General features: G+C 41.2%; 1 long non-coding RNA gene across 1 annotated transcript; it reads right to left on the bottom strand.

Moving 5' to 3' along the window:
• Positions 1-4768: 4768 nt before the first annotated feature.
• On the bottom strand, positions 4769-21597 carry LOC106634326 (uncharacterized). Its single transcript, XR_001337705.4, has 3 exons — positions 21211-21597; positions 19002-19100; positions 4769-5055 (listed from the first exon to the last, which is right to left on the bottom strand). It is a non-coding gene; the product is annotated as an uncharacterized LOC106634326 (long non-coding RNA).
• Between the last annotated feature and the right edge of the window lie 204 nt (positions 21598-21801).

Raw genomic sequence — 21801 nt, forward strand, 5'->3', positions numbered from 1 at the left:
ACAGGCGTTAGCCACCATGCCTGGATGGAAAGCATTTTCTAACCAGGAGGAGAAACACCTGGCTTCTAGTCTCCACCCTCATTTGCTGTAGGGCCTTGCCATCATCACCTAAACTTACTGGGGTTCATGGAGGTGATAATCTCTGCTCTATCCACTTCAAAGTTGTTATGGGATTAAGTGAGATAATGTGCCTGCAGGTACCGTGCAAATTAAGAATAAGCTCTTGCAGGGTTGTTTTTAGGAAACTTGGTGCTCCAATCCTTGATTGGGCAAGCCCATGCACACCCAAATAAGTGTCCCCCATAACTAGGTTAATAGAAGCCTTCATATTTAATTGCACCTTTACTAGGTTGTGTATGGCATATTGCTAAGTGGTTGGAACACATAGCGCTTTCTAATACAATAGCCACTAATCATATTTCCAATGAAGTTTAAAATTCAGTTCCTCAGTTCCACTGGCCACGCTTCAATTGCCCATATGTGCCTAGTGGCTACTGTATTGGACAGCACAGAATAGAATCTTCAATCACTGCAGAAAGTTCTACTGGTTAGAGCATTCATTCATTCTTCTTTTTTCTATAATCCATTTTCCCACCCTACCTAGCCTTCAAAATGTACAAGGTGAGGGAAAAAAAACATAAAAGCAAACCAATAGAAATTCAAGCCAAGCTGAAGGCATGCATTTAGAGTAAGATTTAAAGATCTGACACTTGGGAGAATCACTTTTTAATTGAATCCTTCTCTTCATTTAACCAAATTACATCCATTTTTTTTTAGAGGCAGGGTCTTGCTCTGTTACCCTAGGCTGAAGTGCAGTAGTGCAATCACAGCCCAATGCAGGCTCAAACTTCTAGGCTCAAGTGATCCTCCCACCTCAGCCTCCCAAGTAGCTGGGACTACAGACATGCACCACCATACCAGGCTAATTTTTAAATTTATTTTTATTTTTTGTAGAGACTGAGTCTTACTATGTTTCTCAGGCTGGTCTTAAACTCCTGGTCTCAAGCAATCCTCCCATCTCGGCCTCCCAAAGTGCTGGGATTACAAGTGTGAGTCACCATGCCTGGCCACATCTGTTTTCGTAGTCCCAGATCCAAGATTTCATCTCTCTTTCTCAGGACACCCTTGCCCACAGTGACTTTGCCCTCTCCATAACAGCTATGGCTGTACCTTTCATTGGTAGATCCTCTCACAGTGCATCAGGAACACTTTTGCATCTGCACACTGTGCTCTACGGGCCTGCTGTAATTCTGCAGAGAGGACCCATCACCACCATATCCATTCAGGGGTCAAGGCCCATGAGGCAAGGAACGCAGCTCTGATTGCCCACTCTGAACCCCTTGTAGGCTCCCAGATATCTTAATATCAGATTGAAATGATCAGTTTTCGAATATCTGTATCTATTTGCCAGACTTTAAGGTCACTGCTGTGATAGCACCTAGCACAATGCCTGGCACATAATTGATACTTCATAACTGCCTGTCAGGTGAGCAACTGTCGGCCCAACACTGTGCTGTCTTTTGTTCAGGATGATACTATTGAATGAATATCAGCAGGATAAATGTTTTAAGGCATAAGTCTCCAATCCCTGGGCCATGGACCACTATGGCTCCCTGTTCTATTAGGAACCAGGCCTCACAGCAGGAGGTGAGCAGCAGATGGGCCAGCTAAGCATCATCTGTATTTACAGCCGCTCTCCATTGCTCCCATTACCACCTGAGCTCCACCTTCTGTCAGATCAGCAGTGGCGTTACATTGTCATAGGAGCATGAACCCTATTGTAAACTGCATGTGTGAGGGATCTAGGTTGCATGTTCTTTATGAGAATCTAATGCCTGATGATCTGTCACTGTCTCTCATCACCCCCAGATGGGACCATCTAGTTGTAGGAAAACAAACTCAGGGCTCCCACTGATTCTACATTGTGGTGAGTTGTAGCATTATTTCATTATATATTACAAAAAAAAATAGAAATAAAGTGCACAATAAATATAATGCACTTGAGTCATCCTGAAACCATCCCTCCTAACCCTAGTCCATGGAAAAGTTGTCTTTCATGAAACCAATCCCTGATGCCAAAAATGTGGGGACCACTGTTTCAAGGTATTTCTCTGGAGATGGGAAGGAGGTACATGAAACTGTCCACACTCTCCTGCCCTGAGGCAGCAAGTAGCTGTAAAATTTCTGGAAACATTGCTGCATTTGGGGCTCAGGACCTGTGGTCAGCAGCAAGACTCAGTTTCCAGTCAAGGTGAGGGACAATCCTGGGGGCAAGGGTAGGACTCAGTGCATTGTTGGGGACAGAAGTGAGATAGCTGACCTATGTGAGTTCAAAGTGTGACTTGCCCCCCTCATCAGAGCTATGCACATGCTATTCAGTTCTGCTTATTGTCCTATGTCACCACCAGCCACTGCTGTTCAGTTGACTCATCCACGTCTCTTGTGGGTTAAAGTGAACAGTGTGAGGCACTAAAAAGAACTCAGCTTTTGGAGTTTCACATAACTGAATTCAAATCCTGCCCCTCAACCCCATTCGTTAGCTGTGTGACCTTGGGCAAGTTATTCAGCTTCTCTGAGGCTCAGTTTTTTCCTCTGTTAAATGAGGATAATAATGGTACCTAATTTTTTAAGTGCTAAGGTTTGAATGTATGTGTCCCTCCAAAATTCATATGTTGAATTTTTTTGTTTTTGTTTTTGGAGATGGAGTTTCACTCTTGTTGCCCAGGCTATAGTGCAATGGTACGATCTTGGCTCACTGTAACCTCTGCCTCCTGGGTTCAAGTGATTCTCCTGCCTCAGCCTCCAGAGTAGCTGGGATTACACGCATATGCCACCACATCCGGCTAATTTTTTATATTTTTAGTAGAGATGGGGTTTCTCCATGTTGGTCAGGCTGGTCTCAAACTCCTGACCTCAGGTGATCCCTCCGACTTGGCCTCCCAAAGTGCTGGGATTACAGGCATGAGCCACCACGCCTGGCCTCATATGTTGAAATTAAAAGCCCAAGGTGTTGTGTTAAGAGGAAGGGCCTTTTGAGATTGATTAAGTCATGAGGGTTCCACCCTCATGAATTAATTAGTGCTCTTATAAAAGAAGTTGGAAGGGGCACCCTAGTTCCCTTTTTGCCCTTCTGTCCCTTATGTCATATGAGGACACAGTGTTTGTACCCTCCAGAGGAAGCAGCATTCAAGACACCATCTAGTAAGCACAGACTGGGCCCTCATCAGACACAGAAACTGCCAGCACCTTGATCTCAGACTTCCCAGCCTCCAGAACTGTAAGAAATAAATTTGGATTATTTATAATTACCCAGTCTCGAGTATTCTGTTATAGCAACAGGAATGGACAAAGACATTATGGTTGGGAGATTAAATGAGATAATGTGTGTAAAATACTTAGCACAGTCCCCTGCTCATTGGATGTTAGTTTTCTCCTCTTCCCGACCTGCTTCTCCCCCCACCTTTGGGTCTATCCTCTGGCCTTCTGAAACTGATCAGGAAGAAAGGGCTCTGATATGGTTTGGATCTGTGTCCCCACCAAATCTCCTGTAGAATTATAATCCCAAGTGTTGGAGGTGGTGTCTGGTGGGAGGTGACTGGATCATGGGGGCAGAGTTCTCATGAGACTGGGTAATTTATAAAGAAAAGAGTTTTAATTGACTCACGGTTCCACATGGCTGGGGAGGCCTCAGGAGACTTGCAATTATGGTGGAAGCCAAAGGGGAAGCCAGGCACATCTTACATGGCAGCAGGAGAAAGAGAGAGGGAGGGGGAACTGCCAAACATTTTTAAACCATCAGATCTTATGAGAACTCACTCACTATCATGAGAACAGCATGGGGGAAACGACCCCATGATCAAATTACCTCCCACCAGGTCCCTCCCTCAACATGTGGGGATTACAATTCAAGATGAGATTTGGGTGGGGACACAGAACCAAACTATATCACTGCCTAACCTCAAAGCCCACACTCTTTCCTCACTGAACATCAAGAAGCAGTTTCTCGGGAGGCTGAGGCCGGGGAATGGCGTGAACCCAGGAGGTGGAGCTTGCAGTGAGCCGAGATCGTGCCACTGCACTCCAGACTGGGTGACAGAGTGAGACTCTGTCTCAAAAAAAAAAAAAAAAAAAAAAAAAGAAGCAGTTTCTCACTTTTTGGGTCCACCTATCACTTTATTTGAACTTCTAGCACCTAACTCATACTGTCTTGAATTAGGAAGCCATGAAGTACATAGTGGTTAAGCACATGGGTTCTAGAATAAGGCAGCTCTGTCTCTTACTACATAGGTAACTTTGAGCAAATTATTAACCTTTCTGAGCCTTAGGTGCCTCATCAGAAAAAAGGGCTAGCACCTAGCTCCCATTGTTACTGAAAGGATTAAAAGAATCAATACCTATAAAGTACTCGGCACTGAGTTTGGTTCTTATAGTAAGGGAAGCATTGTGTAAATGTTACATATTCCCATGGGTATTTGTGTATATCTCTGACTAATATGAGATAGTAACACTATGTCTTATTCGTTTTTATATTCTCACCAGCAGTGCTGTTGCCCAAAGCAAATACTCAATAAATGTTTGCTGAATGAAAGAAGGAATTGTATATTCTTGTTAATAATTGCTCTAGGTTTATGATCCATATCAAGTGTCTTTATTTGGGCAAAATCATCACAACTTGTCCAACTGGTTCTTAGATGGGTCAACACTAACAGCTAACAGACATACACAAAGATGTGACCATCTTCCCTCTCCTCATTGTGTAGTAGTTGTTTTTACTGGATCAATGCAAAAAGTGGAGTGGGGAGAGGACATCTGAAGAAGGATGAACCTGGCCAGCAATCAGAGAGATTTCACAACAGCAAGAGCCCCAACCCCCTCATTATGCAGATGGAGAAACTGAGGTCCAGAAAGGAAAGGTGACTTACCCAAAGCTACACAGAAATCTGGTGGCAAAGTCAGGACGGAGCCTAGGTTCAACTAAATCCCAACTCCTGTTTTTCCTTCTGTGTCTTCCCAGCATAGAAGTAGCGCTCACTGGCCAAGCAGTCCCCTAGCTGGCTGCATAGGCACAACAAAATGACTGTGGTTAGGCACAGGATTCTCATTCCATAGGCCAGCCCTTTTGGAGCATCTCAGAATGAGTCTTCCCATTGTCACTCATCTAATTTGTTCCTTAAGACATAAGCTAAATTAATGAGCAAAAGAAGTTCAGTAGCAGCAACATCGGGAAAAAGTATTTAAGAACTTCAAAGCTTACCCTGCCTCTGAAGGTACTTAACAGGAACTTGGGGGAAAAAAGCACGGGCCAGCTGCTAGTTGATGCCTCACTAACTAGCTTCATGACAAATTATCTTTGCTCAGTTAACCACCACAAGAGAACATGAATTTTTCACTCTCTCATTACTGAGTATTTGTCTTTCTGATACTAACGGCTAGAGTTGAGCTTTCTAACTCATCTATAACCACCAGAGCAGCCAGCACAATGCTTGCCATAGAGTAGTAGATGCTTAAGCCATATTCATGGATTCACTTTCCCATTCTGGGGGTGAGACCATTTAAATCAGAGACATGATGTTCATTATGTGAAACTTAGCCTGGAACTTATTCTGTGAATCAAAAGATCCTAATAATCATTTTGAGGGAATAATCTCTTTGTTGGACTTTGCTGGGGTTTCTTCTTCAGCTAACTGTGTGATTCTTGTCTTGATGTCCAATACCTCTTAATTCTGATCACCAGCTAGGTCCTAAGCCTGGCCACAGACCGAGATCTTGTCTTTCACACTTGCCCTCTTCCCAAGCACACAGAGTCAAATACTAACCATCACACGGTATCAGGTTTGCAAAAATTAGAGAAGTAGCCATTTTGCAGCATAACCACATTATCTCTATTCACATCTCAAGTGTTTAATACTATATTCAAGTCACTACATGCTAATTCCTTCCATGGGACACCTTTCAGCCACTGCCACATGGGCTCCAACTGCCCTGGAAATGCTTATTCCATTTCTCTGTTTCTTCCAACTTCTTTGCAAACTACGTACCTTCTCAGATCGTCTGATATATTCAAGGAACACCAGGGGTTCCCACAGATATGCCTTCCTTGACACAACACCCAAGTTCCTGAAAAATGTTGTCAATGGAATTCAGATAATCAGATATATTTCAAATGTCTTTGAAGGGTTCACAGTTTATTAGCTGAATAAGTCCTAAGAGAGATTCTCTGAGGTGAAGAACTGTTCCTCTGTTCCTGCCGCCAGCCCAGCCCAGCTCCACAGAATTACCCCCTTTTCCCTACATCCTGCTTAATTCCTTCTGATCCTCTCCCATAGCCACACAGGTCCCCATTCCTCCTGTTTGTCTTTCAGAGCAGTTTCATTTCCTCTGCATATCCTCTATGACGTCTCCCAGGAGCCTCCATCCTTCCTCTCCCCTACGGTCTATAAATACCCTGGTCTCCCAGGGGACGCATGTGAATTCCTTCCTTACGCAGCAAGGCCCTGTGAGTTAGGATAGCCACTCCCAAAGGAGCAGGTTTATCTCCAAAGTCCATTGAACCTTTCTTCCTCTTGCTTTGCTGGTTAATATTATCTGGGCTTATATCATGTAGGATATTATATGTCTCAAATCTGGCACCTTTGTTTGCAGAGCCAGGGCAAAGACTGTTGAGGACACGGTATTGAGTCTATGACCAGTTCCGTTATGGGCTTAGAGTTCTGGGATAATAAGGTCAAAGTCAGAGAGATAATGAGGTCAGCTTTGTTCTATCCCAAACTCAAGTTTGGATTGACACCAGTCACTACCTGAATCCTAACCATGGCCACAGACTGAGATCTTTTGAGGTTCTTACTTTTTGACTTTCATACATTTCCCATACACATAAAGAGAGAGTCAAATATTGTACTAAAATTTAAAAGGTAACACTTCTGGAGAAAAAAGAAAGAAAATTAGCCATCTTACAGCAAAACTCCATGTGTTAATTTCTCAGGGCTGCTATGACAGATTACCACAAACTTCGTGGCTTAAAACAACAGAAGTTTATTTCTTCTCACTTCTGGAAGCCAGAAATCTGAAATCAAGAAAGCTCTAGGGTGAGAAGTTTATGATAAATTAGTGAAGTGATAGATGTGTAAATTAGTTTGATTGAATCTTTCTACAATGTATGCATAGATCAAAACCTCACATTGTACCCTATAAACATGCACAATTATCATTTGTCAATTAAAAATAAATAAAGAGAAAATGAAAGTGTAAGGGAGGATTCTTCCTTGCCTCTTTCATCCCCTGGTGGCTCCAGGCATTCTTTGACTTAGGGCTGCATCCCTCCAATCTCTGCCTCCATCTTCATCTTCACATGACCTGACCCTTTTGTCTATGTGATATCCTTCTGCCTCTCTAGGGTCTCACTCTGTTGCCCAGGCTGGAGTGCAGTGGTGTGATCATAGCTCACCATAACCTAGAACTCCTGGCCTCAAGCAATCCCCCTGGCTCAGCCTCTTCAGTAGCTGTAGCTACAAGCACCACCACAACCAGCTGATTTTTTATTTTTTATTTTTTTTGTAAAGACGGGTCTTGCCATGTTACCCAGGCTGTTCTCAAACTCCTGGCCTCAAGTGATCCTCCCACTTTGACCTCCCAAAGTGCTTGGATTATAGGCGTGGCTGCCTCACTCTTATAAAGATTGTCAGCAATGGATTTAGGGCCCACTTGGATAATCCAGTATGTCTCTCTTGAGATCCTTAAACTTCTTACACCTGCAAAGACCATTTTTAAATGAGGTGTCAAATTTACAGGTTCCAGGGGTTAGGACATAGACATATCTTTTGGGGGGCTACTGTTCAACCCATTACACCCCACTACCTCCATTTACATTTCTGGCATGCTGGAATCAACACAGCATGAACTTTCTGCCAATTTAACCTCCAAATATCTGTCAAATCTACACTTCTCTATGTTTCTGCTGCCCTATTCTTGTTCCAGCCCTGTCATTCCTCACACATCATTCTCCATAGCAACCAGAATGGTTATGCCAGTTGGCTTGAAAACCTTCTGTGGCTCATGGCTCTTAGGACCAAGACCAAACTCTTAACCATGGCATGCAAGGCCCTGCATAATCTAGCCCCTACCCACTTCGCCAGCCTCTTCTCTTGCCTCTCATCCTCTTTCTATCTGCAATGCCATGTCCCTCCTGTCACAGTGCCTTCCCAATACTTTTTCCTCCTACTGAATGATTCTCTGCTCTACCCCGTCTTCTCCTGGCTAATGCCTATCATCAATCAGCTCATCTCTAATGTCAAATCACTCCTCCTCAAGAGATGTTTTCCTTGGCCCTCAGACTGGCTGAAATTCCCCTGTAATCGCTTCTCATAGTTCACAATTCAGTTTGTGTTCAGTTAATGTCTGGCTCACCCCATCCACCCCTCACTGTCCAACTAGACTGAACTCCATAAGGGCAGGGGCCATGGCTGTCTGGTTTTATGACTGTGTCCTCAGCATCTAGCCAGTGTCTAACTCATAGTAGGTGTTCAATCATTTTCCCAATCAATGCATATATGAATGAATGAATGAATAGGTCTGAACATCTGTGCTTTGGTCCCTCAAGTTCTTCTAAAAAATGAGAAAACAATGTTTCACTCCCAGGGTTGAATAAGAATCAAAACAAGAGAATGAAAGGGAAGGAGCTTTATAAACCATGAAACGCCTTACTAATTTGAGGAATCATTACAATACTGGCCAATGTAACCATTCTTCTGGGGGAGTGGGAAGTGCACTGTGCACGACTTAGGGGTAGCAGGAGGAACAAGGGTGGAGGTGGGGAAGGATACTTGAGTTCTACATTCCTCTGGATAAGAAGAGTTTCTGTGGCTCTGTTATGTAGGATAAAATTACAAGAACATTCAATTCCCCTGCTTCAGGCTTGAAGCTTATAACTGATCACCCTCTGGGATCAAGAAGAAAATGCCATTCTGCTCAGGTGTAAATATTGCCCGGAGTCACCTCGGGTATTTAGGATTTTGACTGTCTTCCTTTAAAGCATCTGACCCAGGTGCAGGCTGAGGATAGGGTGACAGCCTCCTGGGCTGATCCCTCTTGGCTGGTGCTTCCCATGAGGTGATCCATCAGCCGTGGCACTTGCTTAAGGCACTGCCCAGCTGGCAAACGGCTTTGAAGTGTGCCTTTTGGCTTTGCATTCTTCCACTTCCTGGCCTTCTTGGCTTTCACTGTTAGCAGGCAGGCGGAGGGGTTGGCGGGGCTGGGTGGGGGAGCGGGGGAGGTGGTATCACCTCCTTCCTCTTGCTCCTCTAGCACGTCCATCTAAAAAACATCCCAGGAGGCTTGACATTCCAGGTCTTTAGTTTCTTACATTTGATTTCCCTAGACCCCATCAAGTCATAATCTCCTTCCTGCAGGGAAGGGATACTTCCACCTCTTCCTCCATATCCTCTTAGCTCCTTGCATTTGGGTCAAGAGACCTAAAAAGGCCATTTCTTATTTCCATCTTGTCTTCCATTGTTTTATCCCCTGGGATATCTCTGCATTCATGGCCCTGAGATGCCTCACTGGTCTGGAATGCTCAGGGCAAGCCGATCCTCTGAATCATAGACAAAGAAACTGGAAAGAGGAGTGCTCATTAGGCTGTCATTTCCCCAGTTTCCTCCACTGACCTGGATGTCTTTCCACTGGTTTGGTGGTGTGCTTCCCCACTCTGTCCCACTGGATTTTGAGGTTCAGTCTACACAGCCCCAGAGAGGTGAATAACAAAAGCATGTCTACGCATAATCCAAGCAAAATCCTCAGTTTTGTCTCGATGATTTGGGCATCCCAGTACAAAGGACTACTTCAGTAGCAGGCTTTGGGATAATTTTCTCTAATAGTTACCACAGAATTGAAGCTGGAAAGGACCTTGAAGTTTATCTGTTCAAAGACACCCTCCTTTTTTGTTTATAGCGCTATAGAGGTATAATTGACATACAATACCTGCACAAGTTTCATGCAGTGTACAAAAGTGTACAATTTGCTAAGCTTTTACATATACATACTCTCATGAAACCATCACCACTATCAAGTTTTCATCAATCCCTACAGTTTCCTCCTGCCTCTTTGTAAACTCTCCATCCAGCCCCTCCCCTCTGCTCCATCTCCAAGCAATCACTTGGGGATAATGCTTTCAAGCAGTCACCTGGGGATGGAGGAGAGGGGAGGGGCTGGAGGGAGGGTTTACTTGTTAATATATAGTTTGCATTTTCTAGAATTTTTAATAAACAGAATAACACAATATGTACTCTGTTTTTGCTGGCTTCTTTCACACAGAAAAATTATTTTGGGATTTATTCCTGCTGTTGTATGTATTAACAGTGTTTTGTGTATCAGCAGGTCATTACTTTTGAATGGCTGAGTGGTTTCCACCATATTTTGTTTATTCATTCATGTGTTGATGCACATGGATGGTTTTTTTTTCTAGTTGTTGGCTATTGCCAATAAAACTGCTATGAATATTCATATACAAGTCTCTGTATGGACAAATACTTTCATTTCCCTTGGGAAAATACCTAGGAGTGGAATGCTAAGCCATATGGTAGATGTCTGTTTAACTTTTATAACACTACCAAACCATTTTTCAAAATGGTCATACCATTTAACATTCTCACCAGTAGTGTATGAGAATTCCAGTTCCTCCATATCCTCACCAACACTTGGTGTGGTCAGTCTTTTGTTTGTTTTCTTTATTGTGGTGAAAGGTATATATAACAAAATTTACCATTTAGACCTTTTTAAGAAGACTTCATTTACATATTTTTTAATTGTAGGTAATTACACATAACAAATTTTAACTGTTGTTAAGTTTATATTTTGTCAGCATTAAGTATATTCACATTGCTCTGCAACCATTACCACCATCCATCTCCACACCTTTTTCACCTTTCCAAACTGAAACACTGTACCCATTAAACATTAACTTTCCATTTGCGCCTTCCCCAGCCCCTGGCAACCACCATTCTACTTTCTGTCTCTATGACTGTAACTACTCTACTACCTCACATAATTGGAATAGTACTTCAGTCAGTCTTTTTAACTTTAGCCATTCGAATAGATCTGTAGTGGTATCTCACTGTGGTTTTAATTTTTATCTCCCTAATGGCTAATGAGGAAAGCATCTTTATATGTGTTTATTTGCCATCCAGATATCTTATTTGGTGAATTGTCTGTTCAAATATTTAGTCCATTTTTTATTGGTTGGTTTTCTTAGTATTGAATTATTTTAACAACTTTATTGAGATATAATTCACATACCATACAATTCACCAGTTTAAAGTATAGTTACAGAGTTGTGCAACCATCACCATAATCTAATATTAGAACATTTTTATTATCCCAGAAGGAAACTCCATATCCATTACCAGTCACTTCCCATTCCCCTACCCTTCCATCCCCTGGCAACCAATAACCTTCTTTCTGTCCCTATAGATTTGCCTTTTCTGAACATTCGTATGAATGGAGTCATACAATGTTGGCCTTTTGTGTCTGGCTTCTTTCACTAGCATAATGCTTTCAAGGTTCATCCATGTTGTGGCATGTATGAGAAATTTATCCCCTTTTACTGCCAAATCATATCCAATTGTTTGGATATGCCACATTTTATCTATCCATTTATCAGTTGATGGATATTTGGGTTGTTTTTATTTTTGACTATTATGAATAATGCTCTATGAACATTTGTGTACATATTTTTGTGTGGATGTATGTCTTCAATTCTCTCAGGAATATACCTACAAATATTTACTTGGGCCATATGATAACTCCATGTTTAACCATTTGAAGAACTGCTAAACTGTTTTCCATAGCAACAGTACCACTTTCCATTCCCACCAGCAATGTATGAGGGTTCCAATTTCTCTATATCCTACCCAAACACTTATTTCTGTTTTTGTTTTTATTATAGCCATTCTAGTGTGTGTGAAGAGGTATTTCATTGTGGTTTTGATTTTCATTTCCCTTATGACTAATGATGTTTTATGTGCTTGTTGGTCTTTTGTGTATCTTTGGAGAAATGAGCCTTTGCCCACTTTTTGATTGGGTTGTCTTTTTATTGTTGAGTTGTAAGAGTTCATTACATGTTTTGGATACTAGGCCCTTATCAGATATATGATTTGTAATTTTTTCTCTTATTCCATGGGTTGTCTTTTTTCTTTTTCACTTTCTTAATAGTGTTCTTTGATGCACAAAAGTTCTTCATTTTAATGAAGTGAAATTTATCTGTATTTTCCTTGGTGCTTTTGGTGTTATATCTAAGAAACAACTAATCTAAGAGCACACAGATTTATACCTATGTTCTAAGACTTTTATAGTTTGACCTCACGTTTAGGTCTATGCTCTATTTTGAGTACATTTTTATGTGTGATGTAGGAAAGGAGATCAACTTCATTGTTTTGCATGTGGATATCCACTTGTCCCAGCACCATTTGTTGAAAAGACTATTCTTTCTCTCATTGAATTGTAAACAGTATTGTTTCTAAATTTCAGTTTCCAATTGTTTGTTGCTAGCATATAAAAATAAAGTTGACTTATATATATTAATTTTGTACCCAGAAACCTTGCTAATGTCATGTATTAGTTCTAGTAGATTTCTTGTAGATCCTTCTAGATTTTCTATATACATGATCATGTTATCTACAAATAAAGACAGTTTTACTGTTTTACTTCTTCCTTTTTTATCTAGATGCCTCTTATTTCATTTTCTTGCCTCATTGCACTGGCTAGAACTTCCAGTAAAATATCGAATAAGGGCAGACATTTTTTGTCTATCTCCTGATCTTAGGGGGAAAGAATTCAGTAGTCAACCGTTACATGTTAACTGTGGGTTTTTCATAATACACTTCCTCAAGTTGAGAATGTTTCCTTCTATTCCTAGTTTGTTGAGAGTTTTTCTTAAAAAGGATGTTGGATTTTGTCAAGTGCTTTTTCTGCATCTACTGAGATAATCCTATGGTTTTTTTCTCTCCTTTTGTTTATTAATGTGGCAAATTACATTGCTTGATTTTCAAATGTTAAGCCGACTTTGCCTTGCTGGGATAAACCCCACTTGATCGTGGGTGTATCCTCCTATTTCTATATTGTTAGATTTGATTTGCTAAAATTTTAGCATAGATGTTTATAAGGGATACTGCTCTGTAGTTTTCTCATAACATCTTTTTCCTTTTCTATTATCAGGGTAATGCTAGTAATAAACATAGCTAAAATGAAAAGGGAAATATTTCTTCCTTTTCAATTTTCTGGAACAGTTTGTATAAAATTGGTATTATTTCTGCTTAAAATATTTTGTAGAATTTACCAATAAAGTCATCTGACCCTGAAGTTATATTTGTAGAAAGGTTTTTAGCCACAAAGTCATTTTTTAAATAGAGGGCTATTCATAGTGCCTGTTCTTCCTGAGTGGGTTTAGGTGTTTTGTGTCTTTCAAAAAATTTTCCATTTCATCTAAGTTGTCAAATTTATTGGCAAAAAGTTGTTCATAATATTCCCTTAGTATTCTTTTAATATTTGGAGAATCTGTAGTTATGTCACCCCTGTCATTCTTCAAACTGGTAATTTGTGTCTTCTTTCTTCTTTTCCTGATTAGCCTGGCTAAAAATATATCAATTTTATTGATTATCTCTAAGAACTTCAGATGTTCTCTAAGAACTTTCAACTCTAAGCTTTTGGCTTAATTCGTTTTCTCTATTGTTTGTTTCTTTTCTATTTCTTTAATTTCTTCTTTGATTTTTATTATTTTCTTTCTTCTACTTTGGGTTTAATTTCTTTATCTCTTTCTAGTTTTTTTTATTATTATACTTTAAGTTCTAGGGTACATGTGTACACAACGTGCAGATTTGTTACATATGTATACATGTGCCATGTTGGTGTGCTGCACCCATTAACTCGTCATTTACATTAGGTATATCTCCTAATGCTATCCCTCCCCCCTCCCCCCACTCCACGACAGGCCCCAGTGTGTGATGTTCCCCACCCTGTGTCCAAGTGTTCTCATTGGTCAATTCCCACCTATGAGTGAGAACATGTGGTGTTTGGTTTTCCATCCTTGCGATAGTTTGCTCATAAAAATGGTTTCCAGCTTCATCCATGTCCCTATAAAGGACATGAACTCATCATTTTTTATGGCTGCATAGTATTCCATGGTGTATATGTGCCACATTTTCTTAATCCAGTCTATCATTGATGGACATTTGGGTTGGTTCCAAGTCTTTGCTATTGTGAATAGTGCCGCAATAAACATACTTGTGCATGTGTCTTTATAGTAGCATGATTTATAATCCTTTGGGTATATACCCAGTAATGGGATCGCTGGGTCAAATGGTATTTCTAGTTCTAGATCCTTGAGGAATCACCACACTGTCTTCCACAATGGTTGAACTAGTTTACACTCCCACCAACAGTGTAAAAATATTCCTATTTCTCCACATCCTCTCCAGCACCGGTTGTTTCCTGACTTTTTAATGATCGCCATTCTAACTGGTGTGAGATGGTATCTCATTGTGGTTTTGATTTGCATTTCTCTGATGGCCAGTGATGATGAGCTTTTTTTCATGTGTCTGCTGGCTGCATAAATGTCTTCTATTGAGAAGTGTCTGTTCATATCCTTTGCCCACTTTTTGATGGGGTTGTTTGATTTTTTCTTGTAAATTTGTTTAAGTTCTTTGTAGATTCTGGATATTAGCCCTTTGTCAGATGGGTAGATTGCAAAAATTTTCTCCCATTCTGTAGGTTGCCTGTTCACTCTGATGGTGGTTTCTTTTGCTGTGCAGAAGCTCTTTAGTTTAATTAGATCCCATTTGTCAATTTTGGCTTTTGTTGCCATTGCTTTTGGTGTTTTAGACATGAAGTCCTTGCCCATGCCTGTGTCCTGAATGGTATTGCCTAGGTTTTCTTCTAGGGTTTTTATGGTTTTAGGTCTAACATTTAAGTCTTTAATCCATCTTGAATTAATTTTTGTATAAGGTATAAGGAAGGGATCCAGTTTCAGCTTTCTACGCATGGCTAGCCGTTTTTCCCAGCACCATTTATTAAATAGGGAATGCTTTCCCCATTTCTTGTTTTTGTCAGGTTTGTCAAAGATCAGATGGTTGTAGATGGGTGCTATTATTTCTGAGGGCTCTGTTCTGTTCCATTGATCTATATCTCTGTTTTGGTACCAGTACCATGCTGTTTTGGTTACTGTAGCCTTGTAGTATAGTTTGAAGTCAGGTAGCATGATGCCTCCAGCTTTGTTCTTTTTGCTTAGGATTGTCTTGGCAATGCGGGCTCTTTTTTGGTTCTGAAAACTAAGATAATTGATTTAGGAACTGTGATGGTTAATTTTATGTGTCAACTTGACTGGGTTAAGGGGTGCCCAGATAGCTGGTAAACATTATTTCTGGGTGTGTCTGTGAGGATGTTTCCAGAAGAGATTAACATTGGAATTGATAGATGGAGTAAAGAAGATTGCCCTCACCAGCACGAGTGGGCATTATCCAATCTTTTAAGGGACTGAATAGAACAAAAAGGTGGAGGAAGAGCAAATGTGCTCTCTCTGCTTGAGCTGGAATATTCTTCTTCACTTGCTCTCAGACATCAGTGGTCCTGGTTCTTGGGCCCTCGAACTGGAACTTACACCATCGGCTCACTCATTCTCAGGCCTTTGGGTTTGGACTGGAACTACATGGCTGGCTTTCCTGGGCCTCCAGCTTACAGACAGCAGATCTTGGGACTTCTTAGCCTCCATAACCATGTGAGCCAATCCCTCATAATGAACCTCTTTTTATATATCTCTATATCTATCTGTCTGTCTGTCTGTCTATCTATCTATCTATCTATCTATGTATCTATCTGTCTATCTATCTATCTATCTATCTATCTATCTATCATCTATCTATCTATCTATCTATCATCTATCTATCTATCTATCTATCTATCCTATTGGTTCTGTTTCTCTGGAGAACCCTAACTAATTCAAGAGCATTATTGCTTTCTAATATAGGCATTTAGTGGCATCCTATGAATTCTATTATCTTGTATTTTCATTTTCATTCATTTAAAAATACATTCTAATTATCTTTTTGACTTCTTCTTTGACTTATGGATTATTTAGAAGTGTGTTATTTAGTTTCCAGATATCTAGGCATTTTCCAGAGATCTTTCTGTTATTGATTTCTAATTTAAATTCATTATAGTCATAGAATATACTTTGTATATACTTTACTAACTTGAATTCTTTTAAATTTGTTGAAACTTGTTTTATGGCCCAGAATATGGTCTATCTTGGTAAATGTGCTGTATGCTTTTGGAAAGAAAGTATATTCCTCTCTTGTTGGGTGGAGTGCTCTATAAATATCAATTAGGTCAAGTTGGTTGATAGTGTTATTCATATCTTCTATATTCTTGCTGATCTTCTCTTTGCTTATTCTATCAATTATTGAAAGATGGGTCTTGAAATCTGCAATTTCTATTTCTACTTGAAGTACTGTCAGTTTTTACTTCAGGTATTTTGAAGCTCTGTTATTGGGTACATAAGCGTTTAGAAATGTTATGTCCCCTTGATGAATTGACCCTTTCATCACTATGAAATTAACTTCTTTACCTCTGGAAATTATTTTTGCTTTGAAATCTACTTTATCTCATATTAATATGGACATTTCAGATTTCTTTTGATTAGTGTTAGCATGGTATAACTTTTTTCCATACTTTTAATCTATTTCTAACTTTGGAGTTAAAATGTTTTTCTTATAGGCAGTACATAGTTGGCTGTTGCTTTTATATCCAATCTGGAAATCTCAATCCTTTATTTGGGTATTTAAGCCATTTACATTTCATTTAATTATTGATACACTTAGGTTTAAATCTATTGTTTTGTTATTTGTTTTCTATTTGTCCCATCTATTCCTTGTTACATTTTTTTTTGTCTTGGGGATTAACTGAATGTTTTTTATGATACCATTTCATCTCATTTATTGGCTTATTAGCTATGACTTTTTGTGCTGTTTAGTGATTACTTTTAGGTTTATTATAAACATCTTTAACTTACACAGTCTACCTTCAAGTGATATGTACCACATCACATATACTATAAAAACTTTACAATAGCATATACCCATTTCTCCCCACAACCTCTGTGCTATTGTAGTCATATATTTTACATTTACATATGTTACAAACCCCACACTACATTGTTATTATTTTTGCCTAAACAATCCACTATCTATTAAAGATATTCAAATACTTTTTAAAAAATCTGACCTATTTACCTGTGTAGTTAATTATTTCCAGTGTTCTTCTTTCCTTTGTGTAGATTCATATTTTCATTTATTATTCTTCTTCCATTTCTTGTAGCATGGGTCTGCTAGTGATAAATTATTTGAGCTTTCGTATAACTGAAATGTTTTTATTTGGCCTTCATTTTTGAAAGATATTTTTGCCTGATACACAATCCCTGGTTAACAGTTTTCTTTTTTCTTTCAGTGTTGTAAAGATTTTGCTTCATCATTTTCTCACTTATATTGTTCACAATGAGAAATCTTGTATTTGTCTCTCTGTATATAATGTGTCTTTTTTCTCTGGTTGCTTTTAAGATATTCTCCTTATCACTGGTTTTGAGCAATATGATTACAATATGTCTCGACATAATTTTCTTCATGTTTCTTGCACTTGGCATTTGTTGAGTCCCCTGAATCTGTGCGTTTATAATTCTCATCAAATTTGAAAAAATTTTGACCATTATTTCTTCAAACTTTTTTCTGGTCCCTTTTCTTTCTTTTTCTCCATCAGGGATTCCAATTACACATATAAGAGGCCATCTGAATTTTTCCTACAGTTTACTGATGCTCAATTCATTTTGTAATTCTCTTTTCTATGTGTGTTTCATTTCAAATCATTTCTATCTCTGTGTATTCAAGTTCACTAATGTTTTCTTCTGCAATGTCTAATCTTTTATTAATTCTATCCAATGTGTTTTTTACCTCACATATTGTGGTTGTCATTACCATAAGTTTGATTTGGCTATTTTCAAAAATATCTTCCGGCCGGGCGCGGTGGCTCACGCCTGTAATCCCAGCACTTTGGGAGGCCGAGATGGGTGGATCACGAGGTCAGGAGATCGAGACCATCCGTACCGAAAATACAAAAAAATTAGCCAGGCATAGTGGCGGGCACCTGTAGTCCCAGCTATTTGGGAGGCTGAAGCAGGAGAATGGCGGGAACCTGGGAGGCAGAGCTTGCAGTGAGCCGAGATGGCACCACTGCACTCCAGCCTGGGCGACTGAGCGAGACTCTGTCTCAAAAAAAAAAAAAAAAAAAAAAAACAACTTCCATGTCTCCACCTAACTTTTTGAACACACAGAATACAGTTAGTTGTAATTAACTTTTTTATCCTTGTCTGCTAATTCTAACATCTGTGTCAGTTCTGGTTTGATTTCAATTAATTGATTTATCTCCTTATTAGTCACAGTTTCCTGCTCTTTCCATGCTAGGGAATTTTTTACAGGATGCCAGACATTGTGTATTCTACCTTGTTGGTTGTTTATATGTCTAAGTTTCTATAATCAGTGGTTCCCATCTAAAGGCAGTTTTGTTTGTCTGAAGACATTCTTTGTTGTTACAACTGGAGGGTGCTATTGGTACCCAATGGGTACAGGCCAGGTATGATGGTAAACGTCCTGCAATACACAAGACAGCCCCCACAATAAAGAATTATGAAGCCCAAATATGTCAATCATTCTGAGGTTCGGAAACCTTGCTGTAATTATTCTTGAGTTTTGTTCCGGGACTCAGTTAAGTTTGTTGGAAATTGTTTGATCCTTTTGGGGCTTTCTGTTAAGCTTTGTTAAATGAGACCAGAAGAGTATTAAGTTTGGGGCTAATTATTTCACCATACTGAAGCAAGAACCTTCTGTGTACTCTACTTGTCTTAGTTCAATCAGGTTGCTATAACAAAATGCCAAAACTGGGTAACTTATAAACAACAGAAATTTATTTCTCACAGTTCTGGAAGCTGGGAGTTTGAAGCCAGGACACCATCATCATCTAGTTCTTGTGAGGGCCCACTTTCTGGTTTGCAGATTGCTATCTTCTTGTTGTACCTTCAGATGACAGAGAGAGAGAGAATGAGAGAGAGAGAGAAAGGAATGAAGCTCTCTCCTATGTCTCCTTCTAAGGGCATTAATCTCATAATTGGGGCTCCATCGTAGTGACCTAGTAACCTCCCAAAGGCCCCACTTCCTAACACTGTCATCTTGGGGGTTAGGATTTCAACATATGAATTTGGGGGGCGAGGGGTATATAAAGACTCAGACTGCAGCACTACCCAATACTCTAATTTTAGCTGGTTGAGAGCAGGCACTATTCCCAGCCCTGTGTGAATTCTGAGCACTGTTCTTTTAACTATTTGGGATAGTTCCTTTTCAAACATTAAATAGTTTCCTCACGTGAGCTAGTGAATCTACATTGAGTTTGTTCCATCCCCACTTCACTGCTAGTACCCAACCTCAGAACTTTCTAAAGATGCTTAACACTCATCATATCCACTCTCACCCCCACCCCAGACCTACTCCTCCTCCTGTATCTCCAGTAAATGTTGCCAGTCCCTTAAGTTAGAAACTCAGGAGTTGCCCTCCACTCCTCCCTCCTCATCACCCCAATATTCAATCAGTTATCAAATGCTGTCAATTTGAACCTGCCAATGTCCCCTGCACCCTGTCCTTACTTTCCAGCCTCACTATCCTTGCCTTCTTAGACCATCATCATGTCCTGCTTTGGCCCTTCATGTGGCAACCCCAACTTGCATCTCCAACATCCCCCTCCCCCTCCACCATACACCCTCACTTCCAGTGCTACAGAACCTTTCATTGCTTATGAAGCAGGCCGTGCCGTTTCACAACTCTATGTCTTTGCACATGCTATTCCCTTTGCCTGAAATATAGTTTTTCTGTTTTCTGCCTGGCAAATTACTTCGCATACCTTAGATGTCACCTTCTCTGTCAAGCCCTTTTTGATTTCTCGAGGCACCTATTCACCCCTGCCCCTTCGTGCTCCTGCTATGTTCTGTTAACACTGTGTTAACAACATTGGTCACATCTGTTTGCACTGCTGCTTTCCCCATTGCTATAGCTCCTAGGGATCTAACAATCCCTGTAGGTGCTTGCTATGGACTGACTTCTGACAACTTCCAAAAAACTCATATGCTGAAGCCCTAACCCCCAATATCACTATACCTGGAGATAGGTTCTTCAGCAGGTAATTAAGGTCAAATGAGGTCATAAGGGTGGAGCCCTAAGCAGACAGGACTGCAGCCTTATAAGAAGAAGAGATCTTTCTCTCTCTTCCTCCGCCACGTGAAGACATAGCAAGAAGGCAGCCATCTTACAAGCCAGGAAGAGAACCCTCACCAGAACTTGACCATGCTGGCACACTGATTTTGGACTTCCAGCCCCAAAAAGTGAGAAAATTAATTTCTGTTGTTGAAGTCACACAGTCTCTGGTATTTTTATTATGGCAGCCAGGCTGACTACTACAGTGCTTAATGCATGGTGAGTGCATTTTTAAATGAATGAAAAAGGAAGAAAGAAACAGAAGAGGGAGAGGTGGAACAAATGGGGAGAAAGATGAAGAAAGCGGAAGTTAAGAATGAGAGAAACTAAGGAAACAGGAGGAAGAAGGTAGAGGATGGGAATGAGCTCATGAAGGAGCCAGTATCTCAGTGGAGACCATGCCAGTGTGAGGGAACTACTGCCAACTAGGAGGCAGGTGGGTGCAGGCTCCAGGGCCAGTGCTGAGCATCCAGGCACAAGACTTTTAAGAGTGTGTGTGTGTGTGTGTGTGTGTGTGTGTGTGTGTGTGTGTGTGTGTGTAATTTTTTCCCCTAGAGATAGCCTAGAGGGGCCACCTTTGTGCTTTTCTCAGAGGCTATGTGTCCTCATTGGCTGGGTAACAGCTGGGTGCCCTTGCCTCCCCGGCCAAAGGCAGCCGCCGTCCACACCCAGCTGCCTGAGGGACAAGGAGGGTGTTTACCCAATGGCCTGTGTCCTTAAAGGACTCTGCTCTCAGTTACACAGCAAACAGCTGGCCTCGAAGGGGCCTCGTCCTGGCCGCCGCAAGCGGGCGGCTCCTGCAGCGTTTAAGCTTCTATCTACCATGAAGATGCTTCCCCCACCCTCATGCCTCCTCCCGGGGGTGGGCATGAGGGGCACTTACGAGCTGAGACCTCACAGGCGACATTTTTTAAGCTGCTCGTTCTGACGGAACAGTCCCCAAGACAAACACAAGGCTTTCTGTCTCCCAGGGCTTGTGCAACTTGGTTTCAGACTCTGCCACCCACTGCCGCAGACAGCGGCCGTCTTCCCAGGAAGAAGACATTTCCTGGCGGGGTACCGGGACTGACGGGCGGCGGCGCAGGGCAGTGCCAGCCGGGCCCAGGAAGTGAACGCGCTGGGCCCGCGAAGGAGCGCGTCGCCCGCCCTGAGGGGGGCAGTGCAGCGCCCACCGCGCGCCTTCGCCAGTCCCCTGGCACCGTTGCCCTGGCCAGGGGCCGGGAGAGGGCGTGGCAGCGCGGCAGCGCGCCTACGCACCGGGGGCACTGGGGATCCCGCCCCCACGCTGGTTCCCGCGCTTGCAAGAGCCTCAGAGCCCCGAGACAAGGGGGTGTCGGCTCTACCCACCTGGCCCAGCCCGAAAGAACAGGGCCAACATTTTGAAACCAAACCAATAATAGAATTGGAATACTTTTGATCACTTTTTATTTTCCTTTTCTGGAGGAGAGTTGTGGGGCGGGGGTGGGGAGCTGGT

This window comes from Pan paniscus, chromosome X (genome assembly GCF_029289425.2).
Source record: "Pan paniscus chromosome X, NHGRI_mPanPan1-v2.0_pri, whole genome shotgun sequence".
Taxonomy (NCBI): domain Eukaryota; kingdom Metazoa; phylum Chordata; class Mammalia; order Primates; family Hominidae; genus Pan; species Pan paniscus.